Source organism: Alligator mississippiensis, chromosome 1 (genome assembly GCF_030867095.1).
Source record: "Alligator mississippiensis isolate rAllMis1 chromosome 1, rAllMis1, whole genome shotgun sequence".
In the NCBI taxonomy this organism is placed as follows: Eukaryota; Metazoa; Chordata; order Crocodylia; family Alligatoridae; genus Alligator; species Alligator mississippiensis.
The window spans coordinates 235,122,499-235,146,103 of record NC_081824.1 but is presented as its reverse complement, the minus strand read 5'-3'; the positions used below and the strand labels follow the sequence as shown (position 1 = coordinate 235,146,103).

General features: G+C 47.8%; 1 long non-coding RNA gene across 1 annotated transcript; it reads right to left on the bottom strand.

Annotated features, from left to right (window-relative positions):
• Nucleotides 1-4,502: 4,502 nt before the first annotated feature.
• LOC109281301 (uncharacterized) lies at nucleotides 4,503-22,467 on the bottom strand. The gene is made up of 3 exons (XR_002087902.2): nucleotides 20,093-22,467; nucleotides 11,736-11,937; nucleotides 4,503-5,495 (listed from the first exon to the last, which is right to left on the bottom strand). It is a non-coding gene; the product is annotated as an uncharacterized LOC109281301 (long non-coding RNA).
• Nucleotides 22,468-23,605: the final 1,138 nt, after the last annotated feature.

Sequence of the window (23,605 nt, the reverse complement as noted above, 5' to 3'; positions counted from 1 at the left end):
ATAAAGCTTTTCCTTTACTTGTAATTGCATTGACTGGTTCTAGCTGGGTGCACTTTTCCAAATTATAACTAACCCTGGCCAAAGTAGTGTCAAAGTAAAACCTTTCACAGCTAACTGCTTGGCTCACTGCAGTCTAATGGTGCAGAGATAAGAATCTTCCACAAGTCACAATTATCTTTTAGACCCCTGATTCCACATTCAGAGACCTTAGGATTTGGCTGGGTTGGCTGGAAAATAATAAGTGTAAGAGCTTTCAGCTGGAGGCATGTCTCGCCTCACAAGCCATGCAGTATTCCTGCTCTGTGCTCTCAGGCTGTGCCCTCCAGGGCAGGGTTGCTGGGGGCAGGAGGAGGGGTGCCTCTGCCGAAGCCCCAATTACCCTGCTCCTTTTTGCTCCCTTATGCTGGGGAGGTACTGCCCAAGAGCCAAGTGTAGATGTCAGATAGGTGAAGATGGAGGGTGCACCTCTATGAAGGTGACACACTGATCACAGGAGAGGCCAGGGCCTCTTTCATATCTCTGGTAGGCAGCAGGAGGTAGCTCAGAGCTGGGAGTCCCTGGGCCCTGGCAGCAGCTGCTGCTTCCCTGGGGGAAGGAAAAGTGCTTGGCGTTAACTGTATGTGGTGGCTCTACATTGCTGGGTGAAACAGATGCTGCCTGGGAGGTCCCCTAATTAGGGAGCCAGACTGGAATGGATGAATTGGTTGAAAATGTTAAATGAATAGGAGGCTTTATTAAGTGCATAGGTGTGCATCCATCTGTAAGTTGAATCTGGAGGCTTACCAAGCTCACTCCTTCCTTCCTGTCCCTGGCCCCTGACACCCCACAAAAACCTAAGCAAGGACTCTCCCCCAGTTTTTCTAACTTCCTGGACAGGAACCATTGCCCCAAACTCCACAGGTAGGCCCAGCCAGTGGAGCACAATGTCTTCTCACCATATGAATCAAACAGGCCAACTGTGACATCTGTAATAGGCTAGGCCTCCACACCTTATTCACCCAGTTAACCTATTACAACAGCCAAACCAGTCTATTAGTTTTACACAGTAGGAGAGCATTTCTTCAGACAAGTGTTGCATTAAAAATCATTACACGTGATCAATCATTTCCAGCAGGATGCTTACCAAAGCATGGGTTCTTATCAAAGCATGGATGCGAAAGCAGGTTCTACCTGTTGGTCATGTGTTATCCAGTCACGCGTTATTCATGATGGCATGTGACACATGGGTTGGCAATTGAAGGAGGAGAGGTGGGAAATTCAGAGCCAATAAAAGGGCATGTTTTTTCACCTAACCCAGGGAGACTGGTTATCCAAAATCTGTTCACTGTAGGGTCCTTTAGTCTTCCTTATAAGAACTGACATTTACTGGGTCAGACCATAGGTCTATCTTGCCCAATATCCCATTTCACACAGTGGCATAGATTGGATGCTCAAAGAGAGAGTGAACAGCGTTTTCTGGCCCCAAGCAGTCTGCAGTCTGCTGGCACAGCCCTTCAGGATGCTGTCCCAAGAGCCTGTGCCTAGTGTGCCATGAACACTCCTCACCCTCCCCTTGGCAGTGATGACCATAGAATCATAGAATCATAGAAGTAGGGTCAGAAGGGACCTTATAGATCTTCAAGTCCGACCCCCTGCCTGGGCAGGAGGAAAACTGGGCTCAAATGACCTCACCCAGGTAGGCATCAAGCCTCTTTTAAAGACCCCCAGGGTAGGAGCCAGCACCACTTCCCTTGGAAGTTGGTTCCAGATCCTAGCTTCCCTAACTGTGAAGTAGTTCTTACGGATGTCTAATCTAAACCTACTCTCCAACAACTTGTGGTCATTATTCCTTGTTATCCCGGGGGGGCGCTAGGGGAAACAAGGTCTCCCCCAAACCCTTCTGGTCCCCCCTAGTAAGTTTATACACAGTCACCAGGTCCCCCCTCAGCCTTCTCTTGTGAAGGCTGAACAGGTTCAGGTCCTGTAGCCTCTCATTGTAGGGTCTGTCCTGCTGTCCCCAGATCATGTGAGTGGCCCTCCTCTGGACCCTCTCAATGTTGTCCACATCCCTCTTGAAGTGGTGTGCCCAGAACTGGACACAGTACTCCAGCTGTGGCCTGACCAGTGTCGCATAGAGGGGGAGGATCACCTCCTTTGCCCTGTGGATGCACGATAGGGTCCGGTTAGCCCTGCCAACCGTAACCTCGCATTGTCGGCCCATGTTCATCTTGGAGTCAATAATGACTCCAAGATCCCTTTCTGCCTCCGTGCTCTCAGAATGGGAGTTTCCCATCTTATAAGTGTGCTGCTGGTTACTGCTGCCCAAGTGCAGCACCCTGCACTTGTCCATATTGAAACGCATCCTGTTTTTGTTAGCCCACCCCTGCAACCTATCCAGGTCTTGCTGCAGTCTTTCCCTTCCTACTAGCGTACCCACCTCACCCCAAATTTTGGTATCATCAGCAAATTTAAACAGGTTGTTTTTCACCCCATCATCCAAATAGCTGATAAAGAAATTGAACAGTGCAGGCCCAAGGACCGAGCCCTGGGGGACTCTGCTGCTCACTTCCCCCCAGGTCGAATACGACCCGTCCACCACCACCCTCTGAGTACGACCCTTCAGCCAATTTGCAATCCATCTGACTGTGTAGTCATCGATGCCACAGTCGCCTAGTTTTTTAATGAGGATGGGGTGGTCGACAGTGTCAAGGCCTTGCTGAAGTCCACAAAGACTACATCCACGGCGACACCTGCATCCAATGCTTTTGTGACCTGATCGTAAAAGGCAATCAGGTTGGTCTGACATGACCTGCCCCTAATGAAACCGTTCTGGTTGCCCTTGAGCATCATCCCCGATGCCAGCCCATCACAGATGTGCTCCTTGATGATCTTTTCAAAGAGTTTCCCCAGGATTGAAGTAAGACTGATGGGCCTGTCGTTGCCCAGGTCCTCCCTCCTCCCTTTTTTAAAGATGGGGACCACATTGGCTATCTTCCAATCATCTGGCACCTGACCAGCACTACGGGTTTCTGTTTGCTGCTGCATTAGCTGCGCTGCACACATGCACCAACTGCCATCTCACCCTGGTGGGCCTTGACCCCATCTGCTCCACCCTGCCATACAGCCATGCACCCAGGCTCAGGGCCTGTGCCCCACCACCCTCAAGCCATGCACCCCAGCTCCTGGGTCACCTCTCGGACCCCAGCAGGGACACTGATGATGCCCACATCAATGCCAATGTGACTGCCAGCTTCTGGGGCTCCAGCCCCACTGCTTCTGGGCCTGCCCCACCAGCCAGGACTGGTGGCATCATGTCATTCTGCACAACTAGGATGAGAACCAGTCACTGAACTCATTCCAGATGACTGGGTCATGTTCCAAGAGCTAGTGCAGCTGTTTGGCCCACATCTGGAGCACCAGCCACCCCCATGCATCTGCTTCTCCCCACAGAGACCTGTGTGGCCATCACCCTTATGAAGTTTACCACATCCACCAGCCTGCACTGTTGGCCACCTGTTTGGGGTTGGTAAGGCAACCAGTGGGGAGGCTGTCCTTGAAGTCTGTGGCACCCTCCAGGATGTGCTGGCCAATATCATGCTTCAGGTTGCTGACCCCCTTGAGGTCATGCCAGACTACTGAGCACTTGGCTTCCACCAGTGCATCACGGCCTTAGATGGGATACATGTCCCCATTACCTGCCCATTCCGGGGCGACTGCCCCTACTACTGCTGGCAGGGCTTCCACTTCATTGTGCTGAAGGCCCTACTGGGGTGCCTTCACGAACATCTGTGGCAGCTGGGGTGACAGTGCCCACAATGCCCAGATTTTCTGGAACTCCATCCTGCCAACCCTGGTGGAGAGCAGCTGCTTTGTTCCAAGAGTCCTGGACGTGCAGCTGAACAACATGACCATCCTGCCCCTCCTCATTGGGACTCTGCCTACCCACTGCTGTCATGGCTCACATGCCCCTACATCAGCTACCTTGACCCATGCCAGGCATACTTCAACAGGTACCTGGGCCAGAGCTGAGTGCTAACTGAGTGCGCCTTTGGGCACCTCAAGGGATGCTGGTGCACCCTCACCGCCCTCTTCAAGTTTGTCAAGGCCAACATCTCCTGGGTCATTGCTGCAGTCTGTATACTGCATAATATCTGCAAGGCCCAGTGGGGAACTTTTCCATGGGGTCTGGGCAGAGGAAGCATGGCTCACTGAGGATGCCTGGCACCAGGAGTGCCAGCTGTGGTGTCGGCACCAACAACAGGCCTTCCCCACAAACCAAGTCCCTGGGTGAGCTGTGCACCCAGCAGCGGGGACCAGGACACCATGTGCACGAGGCACTTATGGACCACCTCCTCCTCCACCCCAACAGTAGGGTGGCCAACCACAGACCCCAGGCCCACAGGGCAACCTGAAGACCATATATACTGCAGGCAGTTTTCAGCAAACGCTGTCTTTATTTCCCTTCAGAACACAGCAACAGACCCCCACCCCTGCCTCCCTTCACAGCACCAGATTCCCTTCCATCCTCCATCCTCAACTACAGATCTCACCCCTAACCTCAATGCCAATAAAGCACCACCAGTAAAGGATCCTCTTCCCTTTGAACTATTTACACAAGTGTCTTTGTGAAACTGTCAAGAGTGAAGGAGGCACCTACAGTGCAGAGCCCAGGGAGAGGCACCCAGCACCCTGGCCTCTGCTGACACCACCTCCAGTGCAAATGCTATGGTGACACCGTGGGCTGGGGGCTGGCCCAGGGGTGACAGTGGGCACTGTCCAGCTCACTCAGCTTATTCCCCCTCCTCCTCCACAGGGATATAGCCAGCAGGGCCCACATGGGGAGCTAGCCCAGCTGTGGCCAGCTTCCACTCAGGAGCTGCATGGTGGTAGGGTGAGCAGCAGGGAACAGCCCAGGAGGGGGGCCAGACCCCCACAGGACCAGGATGAGGACCAGGGGCAGGGGGCCTTGGCTGCTGCAAGTGGTACTGAACCTCCTCCAATGCCCACTGTGGGGCTAGACGCTGGTCTGTAGATGACAGCCAGGGGCCAGGCAGGGCCAGGGCTCAGGGATGGGCTCCAGGCAGCACAAAGGTGACTGCCAGGACCAGCATGGTGTCAAGGATGCAGTGACCTCTATTGCCTGGTGCACCACAGTGCGCTGCTGTTTTTGTGCCTCCACCAGCCTCTCCAGGAGAGTGAGGTGCCTCTTTTTGAGGGTGAGGTACCTCTTTTGGAGGGCGACCAGCCTCTCCTGGAAGGTGAGCCCCCTCTGCTTGAGGGCAAAGTGCACCTGGCCCCTCTCCCACTCCCTCTCCAAGTCCTGGTGGCACCAGGACCAAAAGTCCTTGAGCTGCTCCTCAGCCATAGTGACCAGCCACTTCAGGAGCACTGTCCGGTTCTGGGTCCAGTGCTGATAGAGGCGGCACATGCGGAGTGTACCTGCTGATGGTGGTGGCATCTTTGAACCCTATCTTTGCTGGTGGTTGCTGGGTCTCCTCCACATGAAGCTCCTGGTCCTGCAGAGCAAGGACAGAGATACTCTTTGTAATAGTTTGCAACTTTCCAGAAATAACATGAACCATACTGAGGGGCTGTGCACCGCCCACTCTCAGTTTGGAGGTTATGCATGGACAGATGTCCAGGGACCATGGTAGGTTGGCTGGGTGGGCCCTTTCACAGGCAGCTTCCAACTAAGCCCTCCCTTCCTGCTTCTACAGTGGGGGCAGGTGGGCTGGTTGCCACTTGCTGCAGGCACCCTGCCTTCCCTGTCTCCTCCTCAGGCTGAGCCAAGGATGGGCCCTGCCAGCAGCTGCCACAGCAGCTGTAGACCAACTCCCACCCCTTCTCCTCCCTACAGGCCAGACAGTTTGTTCCTGCGCTGCTGGGCTTGTGAAGCCTGGATTCTGGGGGTGAGGGGATCCTGCCTGGCTGGGATGCAGAGCTAGTTACGTGCCACCCTCCCTCCTTCTGGTGGCCCTCTCTGGAGAGGTGGCCTGGGCCAGGACCCCCACCATGTGAGGCCTGCACCCCAAGTGTACACCTGGTCAGAGTCACCCAGGCACACCACAATGAGCTGTTTGAGTGCACTGAGGGGTGCCTGACCCATTGTGCCCTGCTGCTGATGATTGCCACAGCACCCAGGGCAGAGCTGCAAACCTGGTATGGGGCCCTGAGCTTTGATGGTGCCTCAGGCAAGTCTGTGCTTCCTTACAATGTGCACCAAAAAGGGTATCTCTGCCTACGCTACAAGTGCCTGACCCCTGTGGCCAAGGAGGAGATTGCTGCTGCCATCAATGAGTTTCTCTGTATGTGACAGGCTCCTGGATGCCTAGCTGGGAGTCTGCAGGGCTATCAATAAAGTCTGAACTGCCTCCTGCCTCCCTGCGTGTTGACGGGGGAGACTTCAGTGGGTGAGGGGGGAGCTCAGCCAGGCAGGGCAGGGCAGGTCAGGGCAGGGCAAGGAGGAGAGGCGAGGAGAGGGGAGAGCTCCCCGCCTGTTTTGTGGGGCCCCAGGCTCCAGGCATACCGGGCTGGGGGCGGGCAGGTGAGCTGGCATGGGCATGGGTGGCCATGGCACCCCTTGCCCCCTTGGTCCTCCTCCCTGTGTGGGGCTTATCGGATAGGCATGGAAGGTACTCCTGGTGGTGGACTCTGCCCAGCTGCAGAGACATTGCCCAGCTTGCTGAGGCATCCCAGGGCATCAAGGCCACCTCTGGCAAGGAGCTGGAGCTGGCTTGTGCAGGGGTTATCTCTGACCTGTGCTCCTCGCTGGTGGGCTGCTGCTGGAGTAGCCAGGGCAGGTGGTGGCCCAGGCTGCCCAAGCTGCCGGATGAGACTGAGGGTGAGGATTGCACCAGGGACCTGGGGCTGGATCCCTGAGGGGCTCTCCTCTGCTGAGTCCTCCTGGTTGGCAGGCCCTGGCACAGGCTCCAGGAGCCCACACATGCTACTGAACACATAGCACACCTTGCCAGGGTCTGTGGGGGCCAGGATGTGGTCCAGTTCACACAGGAATGGCATGGTCCTGCACACAGCCCTGGACTGCCTGGCACTGCTGGACAGAGCACTGGTGTCCATGTTCCTGCATCTGCTCAGCCATGGCTACATAGTTGTGGGTGTTACTTGGCCGAAGAGGCACTGGACTGCAACGTCCCCCCAAAAGGGCAATGAAGTCTGCTGTCTCTTGGGTCCAGTTCGGCCCCCGGGCCTGTGTCTTTGCTGATGGAGAACCCAACATGGCAGCAGCTGCCAGGGGCCCTGGGGGGTCAGGCCTGGGCTCTGGGTGATGGCATTGAACAGCATGTGCCTGCTGGCATGGGGTATGGTGCCTGGGAGGCAGGCTCAGGCTGACAAGAGCCCCTGGAGTCAGAGCCAGAGTCTAGGGGCTGAGTCTGGGGACTGAGTCTGGGGGCCTGCAGCAACCATCACCTGCTGCCAGCAGTAGGGCACAGTGCCCATTTTTTAATGTTTTCAGGCATGCTGAAGATTGGAGAAAGTGTATAAGCTAATTACTGATAGAGCATTTGTTTCAAGTCAGAGGGGAGGGAGGAGTTCACCTAATATTCTTGTGCAAAAATCTTTTCTGAATGCATCTTGGGCTCACATGCTTAAGAAAGCTCCATGTGGGAAGGCCCCTATGCTCTTGCCATAACCCCACAGAACTCATTGAGGCTTCAGCCCCTTTCCTTTGCCTGGTGTTGACCTACTGCAGGGTCAGAGTCTTTGCCCAGAAAACAGGAATGTGGAAGTTAATGGCAGGAAAAGTCCTTTATGTCTCATTCTCAAAGCAGAACTCCTTTGGGGGATTCTGTGCATTCTACTTTTAAAAGTCTCAAATGCCCTGCCTTCTCCTTGGAAGACTGTACAGCAGCTTAATGGAATTTGTCATCAGGATTTTTCCTGCTGCCTTTCTTATAATTTTGTTTAATTCTTTTGGGCTAAGAAATTGTGCATGAGTTTCAACAGCTCCTCTCCCTTACCTTCAAATATAGAATCATAATCATAGAAAATTAGGGTTGGAAAGGACATCAGGAGGTCATCTAGTCTAATCTCCACTGCTCAAAACAGGACCATCCACAACAATATCATCCCAGCCAAGGCTTTGCAAACCAGGTCTTAAAAACCTCTAAGGATGGAGATTCCACAACCTCTCTAGGTAACCTGTTCCTGAGCTTTACTACACTCACAGTGAAACAGTTCATGTTAATATCTAACCTAAACTTCCCTTGCTGCAACTTGAGACCCTTGCTCCTTATTCTGTTATTTACTACGTAGAACAGTCTAGCTCCATCCTCTTTGGAATCACCCTTCAGCTAGTTGAAGGCGATTATGAAATCCCCTCCTCAGTCTTCTCTTCTCCAGACTACATAAGCCCAGTTCCCTCAGCCTTTCCTCAGAAGTCATGTGCCCCACCACACTAGCCATTTTTCTTGCCATCCACTGCACTTTCTCCAATTTGTCCATAGTCTTTCTGTGGTGGGGGCCCCAAAACTGGACACAGTACTCTAGATGTGGCCTCACCAGTGCCAAAGAAAGAGGAAGTACCACTTCCTTCGATCTGCTGGCTACACTACTACTAACACAGCCCAGTATGCTGTTAGCCTTCTTTGCAAGAAGGGCACACTGTTGGCTCATATTCAGCTTATTGTCCACTGTAACCCCCAGGTCCTGTTCGGCACAGCTGCTGCCCAGCCAGTCAGCCCCCAGCCTATATTGGTGTATGGAATTGTTCCATCCCAAGTGCAGGACTTTGCACTTGTCCTTATTGAACCTCATGAATTTTTTTTTTAATCCTCCAATTTATCGAGGTCTCTGAATCCTAGCCCTACCCTCCAGTGTATCTACTACTCCCCCCAGCTTGGTGTCACCTGCAGACTTGCTGAGGGTGCACTATATCCCATCTTGCAGGTCATTGATGAAGATATTGAACAAAACCAGTCCCAAGACCAAACCCTGGGGCACTCCACTTGATACTGGCTGCCAACTAGACATCAAGCCATTGACCACTACCCTCTGAGCCCAATGATCCAGCCATTTTCTATCATCCTTACAGTCCATTCATCCAAGCCATACTTTCTTAGCTTGCATGTGAGAATGTTGTGGAAGATGGTATCAAAAGCCTTGGTAAACTGAAGGTAGATCACGTCCACTGCTCTTCTCACTTCCACAGAGCCAGTCATCTCATTATAGAAGGCAATCAGGTTGGTCAGGCATGGCTTGCCCTTGATGAATCTATGCTGACTGTTCCTAATCACCTTCTTTTTCTCCATATGCTTTGAGATAGATTCCTTGAGGATCTGCTCCATGATTTTTCCAGGGACTGAGGTGTGGCTGACCGGTCTGTAGTTCCCCAGATCCTCCTTCCTCCCTTTTTTCAAGATGAATATTATATTTGCCCTTTTCTAATCATCTGGAACCTCTCCTGATCACCACAATTTTTCAAAGATGATGGTCAGTGGCTCTGCAATCACATCAGACAACTCCCTTAGCACCCTAAGGTGCATCACATCTAGCCCCATGGACTTGTATGCATCTATCTTTTCTAAAGAGTTCCTAAGCTGTTCTTTCACCAGTGAGGGCTACTCACCTCCTCTCAACCCCAGGTGCAGTTGCCTGGGAGCTGACTTTGCCTGTGAAGACTGAGGCAAAAAAAGGCATTGGGCACTTCAGCCTTCTCTGCATCATCTGTCACAAGGTTGCCTCCCCCATTCAGTATAGGACCCACACTTTCCCTGATCCTCCTCTTGTTGCTGACATATGTGTAGAAACCCTACTTGTTACCTTTCGTGTCTTTGGATAGCTGCAACTCCAGTTGTGCTTTGGCCTTCCTGATTTCATTCCTGCAAGCCTGAGCAACATTCTTAGACTCCTCCCTGGTTGTTTGTCCAAGTTTCCACTTCTTGTAAGTGTCCTTTTTGTGTTATAGTTTACTGAAGAGTTCCCTGCTAAGCCAATCTGGTCTTCTGCCATACTTGCTAGTTTTCCTGAACATTGGGATGGTTTGTTCCTGTGCCCTTGGCAAAGTTTCATTAAAGTACAACCAGCTCTCCTGGACTCCTTTCCCTCCCAAACTGGTCTTCCAGGGGACCCTGCCCATCAGTTTCCTGAGTGAGTTGAAGTCCAGGATCCTTACTCTGCTACTCTCCTCTAGGCTATCACCAGATCTCTATCTGTAAGCTGTTATCAGGTCTATGCCTAATTATGGGTTAGGCAAGTGTCAAACTGGACAGCTTCCACCAGAGATTGCACGTGACAGAGATTGGGGTAGGTGAGAAATACTGCAGTCCCAAGAACACAACTCCCTTTCAGTCACACTAGAACTAAGGCAAAGGCAACAAGCAGCCTCCATGGAACAATTAATGTGCAAAGCAGCATTTTTCTGAATAGTCCTATCCAAAATGTTTCTGCAGTTGTGTAAGACTAATGTGGACATCCGTTGGCAAACAGAGAAAAGAGTGGCCCAGAGCAGCCAGAGAACACCAAGTGAATAGGGACCCACTAGAGCCTGCTTCCACTATGTTTTGGCAAGCAAGGGGGACTGACTGGACAGGCCAGACCTCATTTGCACTGTCAGGAAGAGGAAAAGTTTGAGTCCTATGTGCCACAGGCTCTTCTCTGAAGGGCTGAGAGGCTGCAGAAATTGCTTCTATGTGGTAGACAGACACGAGTGACTGCTGTGGGAACAGCAAGCAAAGTGGTGGTGATGATACTGTCACGAGAAGCTGAAATTGCTTGGGCTGAATTCACTTAGAGCCAAAGCCTGGTTGAGGGACTCTTGGCAGGGGGGCTCTGCATCAAGCCCCAGAGCTGTTACCCCTGCAGCTGAGGCAGTATTGACTAATGAACGGAAGCACATTCTTTAGGGTGAGAGGATCCTGCCCATAAAAAGGACACCTCTGAGTATGGACAAGGAGCCATGGGTGGGTATGATGAGTATGAGGGTAGTGGACGACTCCCTTGTTGGCCGTTCATAGCTAAGGGAGGAGGGTAGGGTCTTGGCATATTGTGGAGATGCTCTGAGAGCAGCCATCTCTTTTCCTGTTCATTTTTTACTTAGTTGTTCTAAAGCTGCTGTTTTCCTGTGCCCTTTCTGTTTATTCCCTGGGTTGGCCTCATTGCTTGTGAATGTGGAAATATTACTCTTTTGAATACAACTTTGAGTTGCTGAATATCCCCAGTTTCTGGCTGTGGGGTCATGCCAGCAGTGGTTATTTTTAGTTAGGAACACACAGAGAGCTGAATCCTGACCTTCTTACTGCCAAACAGTTCCTGGCAGAAGACTTACACATGTAACTGTGCCCCACGGTCTGGGTCATCTGAATCCCTGAATCTAAAAGCACCACAAGCTACTGGCTGAGGTAAAATCAAACCTCCACATGAACCACCAGTTATTTTAAAACCCCCAGTGGAGTCATCTTCTGAAAGCAAACTATTGTGAGTTTTGATTCAGACTTCCCTTCACCAAAGCAGCATGTTGCTATTGAACCCAGAGGTACCCCAAGCAGATAGGACAGAAAAAGAGCTGTCCCATGGCTCAGAGATGCTGGTGAGCCTTGGGGAAAGGTCTGGGGAACTTCCACTCCAGACAATGGCAACAGTGCAGTGGAGACCTGCTCTGCTCTACTCTATTCTGCTCTGCTGGGGAGGAGCAGAGAGGAAAAAGCTGGCATTCTTTTGACTGCAGACCCCCATAGGCCATGTTAGGCACAGTTGCCTTAGGTTTCACTGCTGCATTATACTACATAGGCATTACATACCTGGCTGGAGAGCAGTAAAAAGCCTCCCTGACTTCTTCCTGGTGCCACTTCTCTGATTGGTGGGTGGAATTGCATGGCAGAAGGGGCTGTTTGGCCTGAGAGAGTGCACGTTGCTGTAGCTGAGTAGAGAGTCAGGCTCTGAGATGAGGTGTGGGCCCTTGGACCAGCTAAAGCATGCAGCCTCTGTGAGCGTGCTCTGCACCTGAGGGTCAAAAAGAGCCCAGTGGGAAGGTGGCATCTTGGTCAGTGATGGAAGGACTGATGCATGGGCTAGCAATTGGGGTGCTTGCTCATGGATCCAGGTGACTGCTGCGGATGCTTTTGGAGTGATCCCCTGAGAATAACTCCTTTCCCCCAAACCAATGTTAGGATTATGGGAAGACCCCAACATAGGTTTCAAATGTGGAGGCATTGCTTCAGGACATTGCTACCACCAGGAAGTTCCTGTGGGAGGCTGAAGCTGACAGACATGGGAATGTGGATGGCTTGAGGCCTCACAGGCCAGAAAATAGATGTTCCCCTGGTGGAGGAGACAGTGTGCATGCTGCCTGCCAGCAGTGGGGAACTGAGTGCAATTTCAGTGGCTGTTCTTGCAGTCCCCTGCTGCCTCTGTGGATCACAGGACAGAACACTGCTCCCCACCAGACCCTTCTCCATCAGCCATTAATTACAAAGAAGGAGTGACAGGGAGGGATTGAACTTTTTCCTGAACTGTTTCTCTCCAGCCCATGGCTGCTTTAGAACACTGAATTTGTTCCCTGCCTGACCTTACCTGGAAACAATCCTTGTGTGAGGTCAGGAGAACTAGCATTTACTTGCTTTCAGCAGAGAGATCATCATGGCCCAGATGTGTGCATTTGTATGTGTGCTTGTGATGCCATTTGTGTTGGAGGAAGTCTATTTTGCTACCCCTGTGCAACACGCATAGGCTTCTGCATTCATCATAGTGGACATGGCACTGCTAATATAGGGAGCTGGGAAGACTGAAGTTCTCTGTGGCTACTGAATAGCGCTTAGGATATCTGCGTGCCCACATTGTCCTTCCCTTAGAAAGGCATCTTCCAAGGTAGCAGCCATGGTCTGGAAAGATGGCACCTGTTTGTGTCTCAAGGCCCAAAAAGAGGACAACAAAGTATTGTCTTAGGTCAGGGGTGTGCAATTATTTTGGTGGGGGGCTGCTTACTGAGTTCTGGCAAACTGTTGAGGGCCTCATGGGTAGCCCTGCCCCTTGACAGGTGCCACACCCCCTGGTCACCATCTTGTGACCAGAAGTCCCATCCTCTAACCCCTGACCTTTGCCACCTGAAGACCCTCCCTTTGCCCCCAGAAGTACTCCTTTCAGCAAGGGGTTTTGCCATCTTGGAACCAGAAAAATACCAAATTATATTCTAAAAAGAGAACATCTGAAACATTTATTAATTTCATTAAAAAAAATATTTTTGTCCTGGTTTACATGTGTTTGTGTAGCATACACAGAGTTGATTGCATAATAGCTTAAAATGAAGTCTTACTCTTGTATATCATGGCAGGGTGCGTACAGGTTTGTGGGGGGCTGTGGGTGTGTGGGTATGTGGGGTGTGGGTGGGTATGGGGTCTGTGGGCAGATGTGTGGGGGGGAGGGTGGCTGGGGTGTATGAGAGGGTGTGGAAGGTCTGACTATATGGCAGTGCAAGGGGGGTATGGGTGCATGTGTATGATGGGGTGTGAGTGTGGGACTCACCCAATAAACACACACACAATAACACACTGCCCCTTCCTGCACACACACACACACACACACACACACACACACACACACACACTGCCCCTTCCTGCATGGACACACACACACACACACACACACATTGCCCCTGCCTGCACACACACACACATACACTGTGCCTGCACACACACACATTGCCCCTGTGTGCATGTGTACTGGCATGACCTCATGCTCCCCAGTCTGGCCACGCAGACAGGAGTCACATGGTGTGGGAACACAGCAGGGTCAGAAAGAGAGTGAAATTGCTGGGGGTGGGGTGGGGTGGGGCTGCTCAGTCCTGTTGAGGGCTCGCTCTGGGTCCTACTGCCTCTGGCTCCTGTCAGCTTTGACAGGCAATCAGGAGCAAATTAATATTAATTTACTAATTTTTTTAGGAGCCACCATGGGCCAGACAGAATGGCCCGCAGGTCATATTTTGCCCGCCCCTGTCTTATGTGTTCCAACACCTTGCATGACCATGCCTCCCACCACGGGAGTGTCTACATGAGCCACCCACTGAGCAGTTGTTACTGCATAACCAAGTACTAAATGACTGAGCAGTAACTGGTGTGCAGTAGCATCCTGGTACCACTGCCTAGTGAAGCTTACTGTGCTCATTTCTACTGCACAGAATCTTGCTACTACTCTACAGTAGCTTTGCATCACAGTTCATGCCTGGTGATGCTGCTGTGCAGTAATAATGAGCTACTGCACAGCGAGGATCTTGTGTAGACATGGCCCTTGCCTGATTTGCAAGGTGTGCTGCTTTGACTTGCCTTCCATTACAAAAACACGTGGCAGCAACTCCATGTTTGGTGCATCAACAAACCCACTGAAAACACTGTGTGGTAGGCCTTGGCCTGCCAAAGAGAGGAAGTAAGTCACACAAAGGACAATTGTTACTTGCACCATTTAATGCATTCAAGAAAGGTGCTCAAAAGCATTGGTGATGAGAAGGGCAGGATAAAAACCTTCAGAGAACACAATTCTCTGTAGGGGCCCTGACCACATCTGATAACCTCCCCCCACCTTCTGGTTTGTTTCTTTGGCCAATTTTCTAATATGTCCTCTTGGGGACACATCTTGCCACATGCCAATGCAGAGGAAAGTTTCCTGAGCTGTATGTGTGGGGCTGTTTGCTCTTCCTCTATTTTCAAATAAACACATCAGACTCATGTTTCTTGCCTCTGCTGCTCCTAGACCAGTCCCTCACTGTTGTAGTGGTTGGGCAACTCCTGCCAGGACTGGGTTTTCTGAGCTTCTGTTGAGTTTGTCCATCAGCTCTTGCACTGAACCTGTTCAGTTGTGACAGCAGCAGAACTGAAAAGTCTCATGATAATTCCAGAGAAGTAAGTTTGAGCTCTGCCCTGGCCTTGTGTCCAAGGCCACCCCTGGTTGACACAGCAATAATTGGATAATTAGTCATTTGGGCCTGGGAGTCAAAAGTGTCCAGAAGTCTAGCCACACCACATCCATTGGTGCCAATGGGCCACATGGACTGTCATGCCTTAACCATGCTAGCCAACACACTGTTTGACTTAGGCAAAATTTGATTTTACATGGTTTATATAGTGTTACATTTTAATTGCACAGTCATGCCAAGGCCTTGACTAATCTTACACAGAAGTCTCTTGCTATTCTAATACAGGCACTGAGAAGCACAAGCCCTAATTGATTCTTAAACTTGTATTAAATAAGATACAGGAACTTTTTTAGGCCAGTGGGTGCCACCCAACACAGTTGGGAGACTCAGAAAATGACCATCTCAGTGCATATCAAAAGTAAAGATCCCTTTCTTAGGACAGGCTACTTTCCAAGTAGCATGAAGGAACTAGTTTAGACAGGTTTTCAGAGGGCAAGAAAGCTTCCTGTGACTCTTCACCATGGGTGACTGGTGCCTCCTGAGACTGGAGTGGGGGCACAATTTGTGGGTGGCAACATTGGCAGTGGGGTGGCAAGCGGCGACCACCTGCAGAAGCTGGCAGTGCCAGCGGCAGGGGGGAGAAGGAGGGTGGCAAGTGGCAATTGCCTGCAGAAGCCAGCAGTGGCCAATCTCGGGGGGGCACATGCTCCCCTGTACCTCCCCTACCAGTAGCCTATCCTCTTCACCTCTCTATTAGCTACATTTCCCCTATTAAAAACTTGACCATCTGGGATAGCCATATGAAAGGAGGGAGAGAGAGGGAAACTCTTAAATTACTCCTCAAAACTTCATGGACACATGACTGCAGAGTCACGAGCGCCAATGATTTAGCTGTGCTTCTTAACACTGAACTGGGTTATAGCACGTTGTACTCTACTGTTCCCATCCCTGTTCCAAATGCTGCACACTAAATTAAACCTGAGCCCTGCTGAATTTGATGGGAAGAGAATCCAGAACTAACTAATCTGCCTCACCAGGATCTGAGGTACCTTAGCCTCTTGCTTCGCACAAGATTGCTGCTCTTTTCTCCATACCTAATACCCAACAGCAATGACACTATTCAGAGCAAACTGGTCTCCTGAGTCTGAAAGGATAAGTTCTAAAGGAGTGAGATAGCAATGCCAGAAAAGCATTTACTAAATAATGCTGGCATAATGGCTGCAGAATGAATGTGCCAGATCAGAGCAAGTTGTCTGCCACTAGTTTAGCTGAGGATAGAAATGCAGCAATAGTATGTTTTGGGAAATAATCCCACAAAGATGGAATAAAAGAAGAAGAAAAAAACCCCCAAACCCAGTGTGTCTTGGTGCTACAAGCCAGTCACAGAGCCATTAAGATTTGAACAAATCCAAGTGACATTCCAGAAAATGATCAAAGCTCTTCATTCAAAATTACTCCCAAGAATTTAAAGTGGGAACTCAGTGGGATAAACAGGTAGATCAAGCCAATTACCATATCCTGTGAACACAGCCATCCACTCTCCACCACTTCATACTGAGACTGATTCTCGTGCCAGTTTTGTCAGCCTGCTATACATGAAATATTATGCACCTGTCAGTTTTATTCCCTTGATAGCTAGGTGGTATTTGACAATTCCTTTCCTGATATAATGTATCCATATTTCCCATCTGTGCAAAAATGAAGGTTTATAGTGTTTCTGCTGTGTTAAATAAAACCCATTGTGTCTCTCTCAACCCTGAGCTCCATTTTGGGCTTTTACTAACAACCAGAGACTTTACTGGAGCTGAAACATGTAATTTTATAAACTCCTACTCAGCCATAAAGCACAGAGACTCACTGTATATCTGATTTACACAGCAGAGCTGCAAACTATCAAAAAGTGAATAGGCAAAGGCTAGCTGTTGGGCATATGAAATTTTAAAACGTTCTGGCTCGGTAATGGAAGTAGTTCATATCCTATACTTTAGGTTGGAGACCAGCTCATTATTCCTGTCTGCCTAGCCTACCGAGGCTACCACTAAAATAATATGTACTTGCTTACAAAAAAGCATAATGGAAGGACACTTAAGGTTTCTGCCATATAACTGTGCCTTTTGCTCCCTATACTTACCTGGAACATGGGACATAAACTGCCTAAACTCAAATGATAGAAGGCTGGGTATGCTGAGTTAACACCCCCTCAAAAGAACTTGAATGTCACCAAAAAAAATCCAACCAAAACTTCTTTTTTTCTTGAGAAAATGAACACTCTAAAAGCCAAATAGTGTGTCCCCCCTTTTTTCCCCTGGGGTCATTAACCTAAAATGTGGGGTTTTGAAGTTATTGTAGTTAGGAGGGGAAATTACTGCTCAAGTGAGGTATCTCTGCTGCAGTTCAGCTTATATACAAAGAATGCACAAAGCCTCATTTCCCAGAGAACAGGAGGAACCCAGTGACAGGAGATGCTTTTCTTACTCACAGCTCCAAACACTATCCAAAGCACTGGATTTTTTTTATTTTTTTTTTTGGGGGGGGGGGGGGGGGGAGGGGACACGGGGACAGGACTCACTCTGAGCTTTTTCCAGACTTTGTCCTTTCTACTTTCTCTTTCTTTTTGTCTGCTGTCTTCTGTCTCCCTTCACAAAACAACCTTTTCAAAGTAGTAGGTGGCAGTGCCTTTTTGACAACACGTACCTTGTCTAGGGCTTTGTTTGGGTGGTAGCATGACCCTGCCTTTAGGCTGGAGGCCATTCTGCACACCTTCTGGGTATAACTGGAACCCATCCTCTGCTATTTCAGGCAGGCATACCACATTACCCCCCAAAACACTGTTTCTTAACAGTGATCCTGCTAAATGACCATCATTTTAAATCTGGTCCAAAATACAGGAGAATATTGGAATTTTTTGTTAAAAAACTGTCAGCACGATTCTGAGGTTTCAAGAAATTTTCACAATTGATTATAAAAATCTTAGGAAAAAAATTAATTGGTCCTTTGAAAATTGGAGTTCTGTTAAATCAACCCTATTCTGCTCCTAGGCTGCATCATGTTCTGTGCTCCTGTACCCTGCAGTGTTAACTAGAGATGGGCCAGCAGTTTTGGTAAATAGTTTATTTCCTGAAAAACACAGCTGCAGAGGATCTGAAGATGTCTACAAATTTAGATCAAATGCAATAAATTTGGCTGAATAAAAAAAAATAAAGATAAAATATGGAAATCTCAATGCCCTCTTCCTGTTAAAAAAAATGGACCATTTTCACTTTTGGTGGTGATTACAAGGAGGGTGAGATCACATTTGCAGAGCACCATATTCTGCTTTGACCTTATTACCAGGAATTGGAGTACTGTCTCAGGATGTAAGAGATCCAAATTCAAGCCTTTTCTCTGAACTGGACAGGAAGGGAATTTGAACCCAGGTTTCTGGCACCCCAGGAAAAAGTCCTAGATTGCCTGTTAAAGAGAGCAAAACAGCAGCATTACCTGCACCTCCTTGTTGTTTTTTTGATAGGATCTCAGTCCCTTTGTGTATCTACCTCTACATTTTAGTTAAAAATCTCCTAGAAATGAAATAAAACAATTTCTTTCTTACTGAACAAAACAGCTTGTTGAACCAAAAACAAGCTATCTTAACTTACCAATTCTCTAAGAACAATTTAAGTCAACCCAAAATTATTTTTTTCAATTTGACCAGCAAATTTCACAGAGCACTAAGGTTAATTGACAGTCTGGCTGGGCCAGCTCTAACTTCTTGCTAAGACATCTCCAGTCTCTCTCATGCACTGCCTGACCTACCAATACACGGCAGGCTTTGATCACAATGAACACCAATACACAACAAATTCTCTGCTAGCATACATGGATGAAACTCCATTGAAGTCAATAGAGATGTGCTCATTTTCAAAGCAGGAAACATGGTTCTCTTTTGAACTAATCACCACATGGCTGGAAATTTCAAGACTTATTTTGAAATAAAAAGCCAGAATTTTAAAAAATTGTTTGATGAAGGGGAAAAAAGTTTTGAGCCATTCCCCCCCCCTCTAATATTTTAACTTGCAAGCAGTTTTGTACAAATGTGAAGATTAATTAGGATGGAATGTAAGATCTTGTTTATGTGAACATATTTGTTGAAAGTTTATGAGAGCTGAATATTGCAGTAATTGATGCACGTTCGTGTTTGAAATTATCGTGTATGCCATCTGGCTCAGTACTTTTGCTCTGTAACTACACTGTTATATTATACCATAGGTGTATCATTTTATGTATAATACTGGAAAAAGCACACAATATTTTTTAAATCATAACAATTATGGGAAGCAAAATCTATCCTGAGGAATTCAGTACCCTCACAGAGAGATTAATGTAATCTGCTTTTTTTTCTTCAAGAGCATTCCAGAAGCATTCAGAGAAAAGGGGGATTTTTTTTTAATTGTGAAAAATTGATCCTTTTTTGTCTTCCTTCCTTCCTTTTTTTTTTTTTTTTTTTAATATATTTTATCTGTTCTAGAGCTGGTTGAAAATTAAGATACCTTTTCATAAATTGCCTAATGTTTTCATGTAGATCAGGAAATATGGAAAATGTCAACTGAGCAGTGATTCTCAACTAGGGTGCCAGGGCACACTAGAGTGCCAACACATCCTTTGAAGGGTATGAGGAGATAAATGGGGTGTGAAGAGATGAGCAAATAAGACAGGATCAGGTTTATCCCTGTCTGGATTATCCCCCGCCCCTATTGCCCAGCCCCCGTTTAAGGAGGTAACTGTGTAACGTATACATTTATTTTTGAAATTGGGTACCACAGAAGTTATGGAGGGATGCCTAGAGTCCAAAGAGGTTGAGAACCACTGCTCTAGAAAATGGGTTTCTCAACGACAGTCACAATTTCTCATCCAACAGTTTATTTGTATAATATTTTTCATGTTCTCTGACCAACCCTGTAATGAGTTAAATATTCTGTGCAAAATTTCCAGGTACAGTATCATAGAAAATGAGGGTTGGAAAGGACCTCAGGAGGACATCTAGTCCAACCCCCTGCTCAAAGCAAGATCATCTTCAACTAGATCATCCCAGCTAAGGCTTTGTCTAGCCGGGTCTTAAAAACCTAGAACCCCCCCCTTCAAAAAAACCCAACCAAAAAACAACAAACTGAACAAAAAAACCCAACAAAAAAAACCCTGTGAAATTTGTTGAAAATATCTAGCAATTCAACCAGACCCATTTCCCCCCCTTGTTTCTGGATTTCCCTTTTTACTTACATTGGTAGAAAGCAGAGAATGCCCCGCTTGGCTCACAATACTCCAGGGTCAGTTTGAGAGGAACCTTATCCACTCCCGTATCCTCTCCACTCCACTCCTGCAGTTGCACTCCACTCTAGAAGCTTGATTATCGTCTCACTTAAAAGCTGTTTCTCCACGTATGCTAAGGTGAAAGTTATATGGTTTTAGAGACTTGACTAGAGCCGTTGCACCATGTGCTGATGTTGCAATCCATTTCTTAGTCTGACAAAGACCCTCCATACCTCTGGGCCACTCCTTATCTCGTTGCTCACCAACAGGTTTCTGCAGTCTGTTCAGGGATGCACTGTGGAAACTAGTGTCATTTCACTGCTATCGGCTGCTTCTTCACCTGGGCTTTTCTTTCTCAGCATTCATAAACTCTGTTTTTGTACTGCCCTTTCCCTCTTCCTTCTGCCCAGCAGTAACTCATACTTTTGCTACTTTCTTTTTTTAGGTCTCATGCTCATAATAATATTATATTTATGATTTCAGAAGTTACTACAAAAATAACAGTGCTCAAGAGGTACATTATTATAACTCACCTATCTCATAAATATAATGTATAGCAAACCTTGTCAGCAATGTTTAAGGTAATGAACTCATAAAGGATAGAAAACAACTTTCTTCATCACTAACTATATATTAATCCTGAAAGTTCTATAACACTGAACGTGTGCATCTGAGCGTGTGTGTATGAAACTTGCAGGACAAAAACATTTACAAGATGGAGTTTAAAATCTCTCATCCATGCTCACTCTAACCCCTATGGAAAGAGTCCCTCCAGTGATTTTTTGACAGACCAAATCTTTCTTACAGCCCATTTTTTGAACAATCAAAAAAAATGCCTTTACTTGACAAGTATAGCTTTGCAAGGTACAGAGCTGAGGTGGGAAAGCAATAAACTCCATTAGAAGAACGGCTGGATGGAGTAGCAGGTTCCCTCCATTTTATTGAAAATGCAATTTCACCAAAATCAAAATATTGATTTTGCCAAAAATATTCTATTCTCCTGTATGGGCTCAGCTCACTGAAGAATCTTTGCTTCCCATGATGCATTTCAGTCTCCCCCTCTGATTAAATTGATGGGATGCATTATGGACCATAGTAAATTTTGAGATGAAACCAAATTTTGAAATATTGGAATTTCCTATACATTGGAAAATTCCAGTTTTTGATCAGCGCTGAATCCAAGAAATAATCATTTTTTTCTTGTCTTGGTGTCAATGGAAAACTTAGTATAGACACAGATTTGGATAGACAGAAGCTACCTTTTTTCCATAAGTGAGTGCATAATTGCTTTCCTACTTGTAGGTGAGATAGACTACAATTACAATAGAAGAAAAACTCTCTGTGACAGATTACCAAATTACCAGCAACCTTTAGTTTCTGGAGAGCTAGGCCTCAAGCAGTGATAGACCTAGTAGAGCAGATTTTAAATCAGAAACATCTTCCCCTCCTGGTACTCTGGGATCTCCATTGCTCTGTAGAGAGCTCAAGAGTATCTCTTACCAGTCTTTTACTTTTTCCTGTTTCAAGTGAAACCTATGTTTTAATACTAAGGGGGAGTGGGGGGATATGGTAGGGCTTAGAGGGTATGTAACAGGCCCCTGCAATGTTTAGATGGCTCTGAATGGCCTGTTTTAGTAGGACAGCCTCCACAGGTTCACCTATGATCCTCAGCTGTGTCAGAAATCCTCACAATGCTGCATGCTGCAGCCCTTCCCACTGCTGGCCCCACATGTGGCATGCCCCCTACTCAAGAGCTTGCAAGGATGTCTGTGAAGGGAAGCCTTATTGGCCATCTCCTGAAGGGCCTGCATTGGGACCCTTTCACTGGCCAGGTGGAACTTTCATAGCCCCTTTATTTCACTCAAGGGGGTGTAATGGCAGAGAGGTGAGTTTGTGACCTGCTCTGGACTGAGGCCCAAAACACACACTTGCTGAAATGGTATGAGGTCATTCGGCGCAACGGCTGTGTGTGTTGCTACCCACACCTCCTCTCTTGTGTGCTGTCAGCTCCTGGAATTCATGTGTGCTTTAGCCATGCTAGCTTTGGGTACTCAGGGCTCTGGAGGACCTTATGATGTTTTGGTCCCTCCCTACAACTGAGAGCAAGTTACGTTTTGTCCATTGCCTATATCTAATTCAATCTGTCTTTCTTAACGCATAGGTAAGAAGTCTTTGCTGCAAGGAAACTTCTAACCTGGGTCTGTACAGTGCCTGGCACAATCTGGCTGGTAATGTGCTGTGGGCTTCTCTCAGACATGATGTCACCCATAAAAGCTTTAACTTTCTCATTTTAAGGCCAAGATCACCCTGGTTATCCATCTTATTGTGTAAAGAACTGCTAAACCAAATGGAAGCGCTTTGCACAGACGCTGCATTCAAATGCCTTTTTCCATCCCTGTCCTGCCAACAGTTTCTCATAAAATTGAGGATTAACCCTATGAGGACCTTCATGACTTGTCAGAACAACATCAAGGAGGCATTTTTATAAGGACCAGAAAGGTTTGAATTGTTTGCAGAAGCATTTCTGACAGCACCTGAAGAAACCACACTCCATGATCAGCTAGTACTGATCATTTTGCAGATGACTGAGTCAAATTCTAATATTATAAGAGCCTTAATCTGTCTGTCTGTCCATAATGCTTTATTCGCACTCTGATTGCCTGACTGAAACAGCCAATCCTGCCCAGCTCCCTGCAGGTGGTGATGAGGGAGCAGGAGTGTGGGCAAGCCCCCCCACTTTGCTTCTTGGAGGTGGTGGTAGCAGTGGGGTGAGGGGGGAGTGGGTTTGGGATGATCAAGGAACAGGAAGGAAGGGGGAACGGGCCCAGATGGGGGTGCACAGGACTCCATCCCCCCCCCCCAATCATTCTTGACAGGCAATTGGCTAGTTTTATAAATATAAAACAAAAAGCCTTGCTGAATGTCTATGTTTTTATACTTTATTTTCAGTGTGTGTGTGTAAGTGCTTTATTGAGTAGAGTTGGCTTTATAAGTTGAATACATACTTAGCTGCTTTGAATAAAAGCCCTAACATTTAGCTTTAGTCTCGCTGGTCATTCGTCACTTTTGGACCGTCAAAGGACAAATGAGCCTATATAAATATTTGTCCAGTCATATTTTTACCTATGTTGCTAAATGCCATCGGCTTGGAATGTGGGGTGCTTGAACACCTGATGAAGTGTTCTTTGAAAGAAACTTTGACAAGGATGGAAGATTATTCTAGAAAAAAAAATCCCTTACAGCAAGGGACTTAAAGAGCTCCAATCTGCTTATCTGAACAAAAAGATCAAGTAACTGTTTCTGAGGATAAGTACCATCATGGGGTGAAAATAGCAGGTATTAAAGGGTTCATTAATCTGTTAGAGAAAGGTTTAACAAAACCAATGGCTAGAAGCCATTATCTTCTCATTTTCAGGTAAAAATAAGGCATAAGTTTTTAACACTGAGGGCTATTAACTACTGGAGCAAACTACCAGGAGAGGT